The sequence below is a fragment of the Berghia stephanieae genome, chromosome 12 (assembly GCF_034508935.2).
Source record: "Berghia stephanieae isolate SIO BIC M18660-M18661 chromosome 12, UCSD_Bste_1.3, whole genome shotgun sequence".
Lineage (NCBI taxonomy): Eukaryota > Metazoa > Mollusca > Gastropoda > Nudibranchia > Aeolidiidae > Berghia > Berghia stephanieae.
Window position 1 is genome coordinate 23,717,415 of NC_088371.1, and position 10,398 is coordinate 23,727,812.

At 38.7% G+C, this 10,398-nt stretch overlaps 1 protein-coding gene across 2 annotated transcripts in view; it reads left to right on the forward strand.

Annotated features, from left to right (window-relative positions):
* LOC144957831 (uncharacterized) overlaps positions 1-10,398 on the forward strand; it is a 42,850-nt gene that overhangs the window by 24,814 nt on the left and 7,638 nt on the right. Inside the window, exon 2 of one of the 2 annotated variants that reach the window (XM_078889288.1) lies at positions 7,605-7,672. The exons of the other annotated variant lie outside the window; for it this stretch is intronic. The gene's annotated coding sequence lies outside the window, so the exon portion shown is untranslated. The remainder of the gene's footprint in view (positions 1-7,604; positions 7,673-10,398) is intronic. 2 annotated transcript variants of the gene reach the window in all.

A 10,398-nucleotide genomic window follows, 5' to 3' on the forward strand; every position in this document is an offset into this window, starting at 1 on the left:
GATACCCGAACCATCACTGATCCATCCACTACTGTCAACACTTGGGAGGTTGGGTACTTGAAGTGATGCTCTTCTTCAAATCAAAGTCTGGAAGTTTGCCCTGCTTATATGGAGTACAAGAACATTCCTACATGGAGACAGCTTAGAAAGGTCTAGACCGCTTCTACATGAAAGAAGGTTTCCTTTGCTGCTGAATGTCTCGCTAACTTTTTCAAATCTTACTTCGTCAACGCTTTTAGTAAAAGCTTTTCCATACAATCGGCAAACAAATGCCTCAAGTTTTAGAATGTCACCTTCTGATGCATTTTGTGTCGTTCCAAAACATGAGAATAGCTTGATCAAATCTTCATCTATCAGCAGAAGTTTCAAGTTTCAGGGCTTTGACCTTTCCTCTCCCTGCGAAAGAGCTTGTGGTATCACATCCTGTGAAAGCATGAAGACCCAAAAGGGCATCTCTAAGGGGTTTGGACATAAATCTTACCATCTTGGTTTTATTGATCTGGCGTCTATTGTTTCCAGTTCCAGTCTGAAAAATATTTTCAATGACTCATAAAACAGCTTTAAAAAAAAAAGATGTAAAAACCAACTACAACGTTTCGGGCTCAAAACCTTTCTTCAGCCAACAATGAAAACAAAAATACACTACTTAAATGACCAGATCGACGATATAGAAATATTTGGTGCGTCCTCTCTGTAGCAAATTAGTATCACTTTGCCTACTACTCAGCAGTGAATGGGTAGCTGGAACTCCAATGGAATCTTTACAATTTACAACGCCAATATTGTCTGGCCAGAATCAGAAAGATTCGTTGACTTCAGGGATGTAAATCTTTCTGAATTTTTCTGAATCTTCAGTTGTTTCCTATTTGAACAGATTCCTTTTTGTCTTACTTTTTCTTGGGTGCTTTAATTGTAATTCGAGAACTTTTTACTATCCTATTTTCTTCCTTTTTACTGGCGCTGATATGACCTTAATGTGTTGCAAGCGCCGTAAAACCCTTCATCATATCTTGTCGCGCCAGTGAGTCAGCCAGTCCCGGGCAGTCTGGTTGCATTCCCTCAGGTCAGCATTGGTGCAGTGAGGTCCCAGCGAGCATTCAGACAGGATGTGGTCCATGGTCTGTCTGGGGTGACCGCATGGGCATTCAGTGCCCGGTGAGATTTTCCATTTAAAGAGGTTGGTGGCGGTGTTTCCCACCTTTGCTCTAGCTCTGTTCAACGCCACCCATTCTTTTCTATTGAGGTCTGTGCCTGCTGGGAGCTTTTCTGTTGGGGGCTGGAGGGCATCGTTTGCTGTCTTGTCCCATTCTACCCATTTGTCCAGGCGGAAGAGTGCTGAGTGGTCTGGGTGAAGGCTCTCTACTGTGAGGAAGCTTTTCCTTGATTTGAGCCTGCTTTTGGGGCAATTGTGTTCATGAAGGGGGTGTCTCTGGTCCATTTCCTGTTTGTATTGTCTAAAAATGCCAATTTTTTGTTGACATAATATGTGAACGCTCCCTAAAAGTGCATTTTAAAAGTGAAACTGTATCAATATGGTAACAGATTTTAAGAAGATAATCGCTAAAATTCTTACACAAAGATTAAATAAGGACATTAGGTCTGCAAGATCAGGCATCTTTAAGTCTTTGAACACTAGTTTCTTTCTTCTCAATAAGGTACAGTCTATAACATTACCTTTAGATTGTGTACTCTGTGTCCGAATCACTATCTTCTGCACTGTCAGAATCACTGATATCCTCACTGTCCCAATCACGGTCTTCTTCCCTGTCATCACCTTGTCCATCAGATAAACTGTCATTTTCTTCTTCATTATTGATATCACTAGGGACTATATCTGATAATTCATCTGGCAGGAAAGAACCAACTGTGCCACTTGATATCTAGGATACCCGAACCATCACTGATCCATCCACTACTGTCAACACTTGGGAGGTTGGGTACTTGAAGTGATGCTCTTCTTCAAATCAAAGTCTGGAAGTTTGCCCTGCTTATATGGAGTACAAGAACATTCCTACATGGAGACAGCTTAGAAAGGTCTAGACCGCTTCTACATGAAAGAAGGTTTCCTTTGCTGCTGAATGTCTCGCTAACTTTTCAAATCTTACTTCGTCAACGCTTTTAGTAAAAGCTTTTCCATACAATCGGCAAACAAATGCCTCAAGTTTTAGAATGTCACCTTCTGATGCATTTTGTGTCGTTCCAAAACATGAGAATAGCTTGATCAAATCTTCATCTATCAGCAGAAGTTTCAAGTTTCAGGGCTTTGACCTTTCCTCTCCCTGCGAAAGAGCTTGTGGTATCACATCCTGTGAAAGCATGAAGACCCAAAAGGGCATCTCTAAGGGGTTTGGACATAAATCTTACCATCTTGGTTTTATTGATCTGGCGTCTATTGTTTCCAGTTCCAGTCTGAAAATATTTTCAATGACTCATAAAACAGCTTTAAAAAAAAAAGATGTAAAAACCAACTACAACGTTTCGGGCTCAAAACCTTTCTTCAGCCAACAATGAAAAACAAAAATACACTACTTAAATGACCAGATCGACGATATAGAAATATTTGGTGCATCCTCTCTGTAGCAAATTAGTATCACTTTGCCTACTACTCAGCAGTGAATGGGTAGCTGGAACTCCAATGGAATCTTTACAATTTACAACGCCAATATTGTCTGGCCAGAATCAGAAAGATTCGTTGACTTCAGGGATGTAAATCTTTCTGAATTTTTCTGAATCTTCAGTTGTTTCCTATTTGAACAGATTCCTTTTTGTCTTACTTTTTCTTGGGTGCTTTAATTGTAATTCGAGAACTTTTTACTATCCTATTTTCTTCCTTTTTACTGGCGCTGATATGACCTTAATGTGTTGCAAGCGCCGTAAAACCCTTCATCATATCTTGTCGCGCCAGTGAGTCAGCCAGTCCCGGGCAGTCTGGTTGCATTCCCTCAGGTCAGCATTGGTGCAGTGAGGTCCCAGCGAGCATTCAGACAGGATGTGGTCCATGGTCTGTCTGGGGTGACCGCATGGGCATTCAGTGCCCGGTGAGATTTTCCATTTAAAGAGGTTGGTGGCGGTGTTTCCCACCTTTGCTCTAGCTCTGTTCAACGCCACCCATTCTTTTCTATTGAGGTCTGTGCCTGCTGGGAGCTTTTCTGTTGGGGGCTGGAGGGCATCGTTTGCTGTCTTGTCCCATTCTACCCATTTGTCCAGGCGGAAGAGTGCTGAGTGGTCTGGGTGAAGGCTCTCTACTGTGAGGAAGCTTTTCCTTGATTTGAGCCTGCTTTTGGGGCAATTGTGTTCATGAAGGGGGTGTCTCTGGTCCATTTCCTGTTTGTATTTTTGTATTTGGGCATGAGTTTCCCTCCGGATGTGTGGTGGGGGGCTATTCCTGCTGCCCGGTAGACCAGTGGTAATGGTGTTGCTCTCAGCTGGCCCGTTATGATCCGGCAGGCGTTGTTGAGCTCAGGGTCTAGCTTGGAGGCATGGCATGATCGGGCCCATACAGCTGAGCAGTACTCCGCAGTTGAGTAGCTGAGGGCCAATGCTGTGGTCCTTAGAGTTTTAGGGTCAGTTCCCCAGTTCATGTTTGCCAGCTTTCCAAGGAGGGCATTACGCGTGGACACTTTTGCCTTGGTCTTCCTCACGTGTTCTCTGAAGGACAGAGTCCGATCAAGCGTCACTCCGAGGTACACTGGGTGGTAGTTGTACTCTAATGTCTGGCCATTCCACTTGATGTTAAGTTTTTTGTGGGCTTGGTGGTTGTTGAGGTGAAATGCACACACTTGTGTTTTCCCTGGGTTGGCTTTCAGCGAGTTTTTAGTGTAGTACTTTGTAAGGGTGTCTAGGGCATTTGTCAGTCTGCTCTCGATTGGTTGGAAGGACACATCCTGTGTTGCGAGGCATAGGTCATCAGCATATATGAATCGGCGGATATTTGAGAACTCAGGCTGATCATTTGTATATATGTTGAAAAGTGTTGGAGCCAGCACTGATCCTTGGGGAAGACCATTCTTCTGGGTGCGCCACCTGCTCTTCCGGCCATCCATTTCAACAAAGAAGCGCCTGTTTTCGAGAAGTGACTGGATAATATTTACAATTTTCTTATTCTTTATCATTTTAGCCACTTTGAGGAGTAGGATCTTGTGATTCACTGTGTCATAGGCTGCAGTGAGGTCGACGAAGACTGTGCCAGTGACCTGTTTTGTCTCAAACCCATCTTCTATGAATTGTGTAAGGTTTAGAAGTTGACCACATGTTGACCGTCCTGGTCGGAATCCAGCCTGGTCTGGAGACAGTTGTTCGTCTAGACTGGGTGACATGCTGGACATAACCATTCGCTCAAATAGCTTGTATGCGATGCACAGGAGGGAGATCGGGCGATAGCTTTTCTTGGATTTTGGATCTTTCCCCGGTTTCAGTAGGGCGACTACTCTTGCTTTCCTCCATGCACTTGGCAGTCTGTTTGTCCTTGCGCATACATTGAAGAGGTCCAATAGCCAGGATAGGGTTCTCGGGCCAAAGTGTTGAAACATCTCAGTTGTGATTCCATCCAGTCCAGATGCTTTTCCTGCCTTCAGATGCGACAAGGCCTCTAGTAGCTCCTCCAGGGTAAAAGAGTCAAGATGATCTTCACTATCCTTGAGGGCTTTGTCCATTTCACGTTTCAGGGCTTTTAGTTGGCCTCGTGCTTTCTTGGCTGGTTTCCCATTCAGTAGAAGCTGATGTGCTACTTGGTCAGGTGTTACTGCAGCCACTCTTGTCTGGGTATTTTTGTCATTATTCAGTTTTGAAATTGTAGTCCAGGCCTTTTTGCTGTTTAGGGTCATATTGGTGGAGGTTATTAATTCCTTCCATCTTTCTGATCTTTCATCGGCTATCATTGATGTGAGTTCTTCACCCAGTTCTAGGGTTTCTTCACTGAAAGGATCCACCTTGTATGATTCAATGTATCTTTCATATAGTTTCTTGCTTTCATCTTGGAGACATGGAATATAACTTTTTCGGCATCCTCTGGGGATGTTTTTCTTTGCAACTTTCCATATGAGTGTTCTAAAGTCGTCGTATCTCTGTGGGTCACTTTTTATATTGGTGATCTCATTGTCTAAATCTTTAGTAAAGTTTTCCCAATTTGCTTTTCTAAAATTGAATCGTGGTATCGCATTTGATTCGAGGGCTTTAACAGCTGGTTTGATGCTGATGGTAATAGGCCTGTGTTGAGATTTCGGTATAGGCTCACCTACAGTCCTTTCAAAGTTTGAGAAGTGTTGAGAGGATATGAATGCCAGGTCCGGATTGTAACCTTTCTTCCACCGGGCACTCATAAAGGTTTTCTTGTCTTTGGGGTTATGGAGGATTGTGAGGTCATTGCCGGCTGCCCATTCCTCAACAGCATATCCGTCAAGGTTATTTTGCTCATATCCCCATATAGTGTTATGGCTGTTAAAATCTCCAATGATCAGGGTTGGTTTTCTATTGGATAGGTTCATTTGGGGCCACTTGAATGGGGTTAATGGAGGTTTGTACACAGACAGTAAAACCCTTAAAAACAAACAAACATTGTCAGAGCGGGCTTGGTGTAGATATAATAACAAATCCCATGATTAGATTGGCCAAAAATATACATGTTAATGTTAATGTAATACTCTACAACAGTCGTAACGTCACTTCCTTCCTAATGACGCATGGTAACTTAGTAACACTGGCTCTAAACTATCGGAACAATGGCGGACGCCGTATGAAATATTTCTCCAGCGAGCATAAAAGCGTATTCAGAGGGAAAAAAAACCCCCATAAATTTGATCGTGTTTCGACTTTTACACATTCTGATCACAAGGCATATGAAAAGTTCTCGCCAGCATGAAGAATAAAAAGTAATGATTTTCTTTGTTTAGAACAAAGATGGCGGGCGGCGTGACATCAGACTACGGAATCCAATTGTAATGACTCGAATCAGAAGATAAACAAGGGACGTTACTCGCGCTGAAACCTTATACTCAATCATATAAACGAGTCGTCTCCTTTATCGTCAAACTGGGATAACTTCGTTACTTTGTTTTTGATAGAATGAAGATGATGTCACTGGTCACGCAGGTCTTTGTATTGTTATTGTTTTGTTGTTGTTTTTTTTTTGTTGTGTTTTGTTTTTTGTTTTTTTGCCATCCGCGTTTATGACTATGCATTTCTCACTAAACTGTTTAACCTGACTATAAACGCTCAAGAATCTACATAGTTTTATGTGTTGGTCCGTTATATTTCCGGATTGAAACGTTGTGAGTTTCTTAGTCTTAGTTTAGCCAAGCGCATAGTATTAATAGTATATTTATATATATATATATTGAGGGGAGAAAGTTTTGACGGAGTTTGGCACATTTTCCGTTTTGTTGCATTGAATTCATTTCCCTTATTGACTTATTGTTAGTGTTTTTGTATCGAATGAATTTAACGGGAGACATTCCGAACGCTCCTACACCCCCAGTATTCTTTCTTCTTCTTCTTCTTCTTCGTTACCGTCACGTCACATGGTCAGTCCGGTCTGGTGAATGAAGCCCACAGTGGTCCTGAGGTCGTCCTCACTGTATTTTTACCGTTGATCTTTTGTCAGGCGTTTATTTATTCGATTTGTCATCATATAGAAGCATTTTAAAAACTCTAGAACAAACCTTGATAGATTTGAGAAAGTTTAAAATTTCCTAATTTGACCATTGTTTGATTCTCGGCCGTCATTTTGATTTGTGAAGTATTGAAAGCTAGTCCGAGTGCTCGAGATCGGAGGATTTTATATTTTTCTATTAGGGTTAGTCATAAGTCTTAGAAAAGGTGCTAGGGTGTTTGTTTTTCCTATTACTATTAGGGTTAGTTAAAGGTACTAGGTTTTATTTTTTCTTGGGGTTAGTTGGTTGAGGGAATATTATTTGAGTTGTGTCCAGTTGTAGTAGCTTTCGGAAGGCCTCATCGCGTCTAATCGTCCGTAGTTTTCATTTTGTTAAAAATTGTAAGTCGGTTTGGATTAATTCAATCCTTCGAGGGGGCGGGGATATACACTCCTCTAAACTAGGTGAGAAGTTGCCAGGCTTCTCTTCACCAGAAAGGGAGACAATGGGTGGTAATGGAAGCGAATCGGCTTCGGTCGAGGACCTGCCTCACGGCAAAGTCGCTTCGTCAGTGGAGACTTTTCACTTGTCCAACATATACCCGATGTGGGATGGAACCCGAAACCGCAGAACATCTAGTTGAACGGTGTCTTGTTACGAAGTTTCCGGGGGGGGGGGGGGTTTGCGGCGGTGGAAGAATTTGCTGATTGGGTCGATCGTCATAATAACATAATAATAGTGTGGGCACCTTAGAAGCTGCTATTCTATTGGAGCTAGGTCGCCAGTTTATGGTTTATTTTACAACTGATAGAAATGAGAGTACGATTTTTATCTTAGTATTATACATACTTTATATATATTGTGATGCATTGTAAGAACCCGAGGTATTAATATGTTACTGTTGCAAGTTGGTTCCTTGAAATTGTAGTGATGCCTTACCCCCACTCTTCCCGTTTTACTTCTGATGCCCGTCATTCATATGTTTTAAAAGACTTTACATTTATTTTGTCTTTTCAGACGGTAGATCATCATTTTGGATCACTTGTTGGGTCATTTCCACCACTTTTAGTTAACTAAACAATCAGGTATGTATTCTAATTTCAAGCCAAGCTAGTGTCGTCTGGCGGTCAGACTTTTGTGAATCAATCCGTCCCCGCGGTTTTTTTGCCATTTCAAACGCCAAAATTTGCCATAAAAATGGTAAAATTTGCCATCAAAATAACCAAATTTGCCCAAAAATTTCCGCTAGTTTTACAAAAATCAAACAATTAAAACAAAATGTACGGTAAAAAATGTACACAAATAGGGCATTTTGTAGAATATTGATGTCACAACATGTCAACATGAATTTATTTACATTTTGAATGGTTTGATATAATAATAATAATAATAATAATAATAATAATAATAATAATAATAATAATAATAGCCATAGTAAGTAGGTTAGAAAAAAAGAAGGAAGTAATCAAAATATTTTTTAACTATTTAGCTTCTTAAAATTTGGGAAATCAAAGTGAACAACTGCATAAAAAATTCATAATTTGAAAAACTAATTAAGGAGAGGAAAAAAATAACTATTCACAAGGAAAGAGAAGCAAAATCCATTTTCCAATGGGGGCACATTAAATTTGTATTCTCTACTGTTTACTATCCAATTTTGAGCATTATTATTAGGGTGAAATTTGCGGCCGCGAAAAACTGCGGGGACAGATCAATGTCCTATTTTATTTTATTATTTTATAAAGCAGTTATTGAAAGTGTCTTGTCATTTTGTATAAACAGTAACAGTAACAGCGTGGGGAGGCAATTGCTTAGCAGCGGAAAGGAACAAAATAAATTCAAATATTTAAAAAAACCCATTGAATTTAAATGCTATCTACAAAATGATGTTGACGATGTAGAGCTTTTATACGAGAAATTGTGTGTTAGTGGTAACTAAAATTGTAAATGACCAGCATCATCCACTAAGAACCATCAGTTATTTTGTCAGGAAGGAGTGGTCGCCTAATTAGTCAATTAACTGAAATCAGTCAATTCGTAAAATTCAAATATATTTAAAAAGGAAATAAAGAAAGAATTCATGAATCGTAGTCGAATGACCATGAAGTAATTAGGAATGTTCCACAGCGATATGCATAGCTCAAGGGCCGTTTATATTTACGATGGATATTATATTGCCAAGGCTAAGCTTCTTAGAATTGCCGTGCCTGAACACACCCCAGTGTATTTTCACACAGCCTTCGTGAAATTATCTTTTCACTTTCCAAACCTGTCGTAATCCCAATGGTAGCCAATTTTAACTGAGCCGCCGAGCGATAAATTTCACTGTTTCGTCTAAGCCAAAATTGACATGGTAGAACCTAAAAGTATGAATAAGTTTAATGCGAAAGCCGGAAGTGCGTTATGAAGACACCTTCAAATCGAAAGTTATATCACTGATTGCCTCACGTTGTAAACAAACTGGTTGACCGTTTCCTCACTGATGTGGGTACCTAATTATAAAGAAGAAACAATTGTAAGTAGCCTAATTAATTCCCACGTAAATTAGTTTTCTGCCATTGTTTTGCTCAAGTGAGCCTGCTGTTTACTATTCATCTCGATTCTTTGGATTTTTCTGATACGATACGAAGAGTTTCAGTGAGGTTCAGTTTCAGTCTCAGGCAATTTTTAATAGAGCTCATTTACAGCTCTACTTTCTATATTTTAACCAAAAAAAGAGAGACACAGAAAAATTTTTCTGTTGTCCAGTATTAGGCTTTATAACAACAAGCAATGATAATTTTATATAATTATTTCTCTTTTTACTTTCAAATAATGTAAATATTAATTTATTTGTTTGGCAATCTTTTCAATTTTCAATGTAGTGACAGTTAACTATTTCCTGTGTTGAAATTATTCATCTAAAGCGCGGTCTGTGGTGGTGGAACTGTTTCTTGTTTATATCCATCATATTTCCATTATCTTTTTATCTTATAATCTTATTGTACGTCTGTACAAAAAAATAATCCTTTTTGGGATGCAATAAAGTATAAAGTATTATTTTAGTATTATCATTACGAAGTGGTTATTCAGTATCTGATACTGAATAGTGCTTTGCCACTATTCAGTATCCACAAGGAACTCTTTTTTATAGCGCGACAATCTCGGTTGAATGTAAATAAACTGCTGACCTACTTCCAGATTGAACACGTGCAGTAACTGACAGCCCGATTCAAAGCTGTAAAAATATTTTGATCGTAAATTTTTAATTTCTGCTATTGTGCAATTAACATAGTTCAAAATATCAAAGTAAGAGGGCATTCAAATACATTTTTGAATGTCTAAATAGACATGATTAAATGTCACTGAATGTTCAGTGACACCATGGCTTGGTGGATATAAGCTGTTTGACTCTGAGCTTAAGGTTCGAGAGTTCAAATCCCGGTAGGGATAAATTTATTTTTTTTCCTCCCAATATTTTTAAACTGTCTATTGATATTTTTTAAACGTTTGTTTTAATAATTTTATTTGCTTGTAATATGCTTTAATGTTGATATTATACTATTGTTCTTTTATTATTATTATTATTATTATATTATTATATATTATTATTATTATTATTTATTATTATTATTATTATTATTATTATTATTATTTTTATTATTATTATATTATTATTATTATTATTATTATTATTATTATTATTATTATTTTATTTATTATATTATTATTATTATTATTTATATTATTATTATTTCTATTATTACTATTATTGTTATTGTTGTTGTTGTAATCGTCATCATCATCATTATTATGATTATTATTTTTTTTA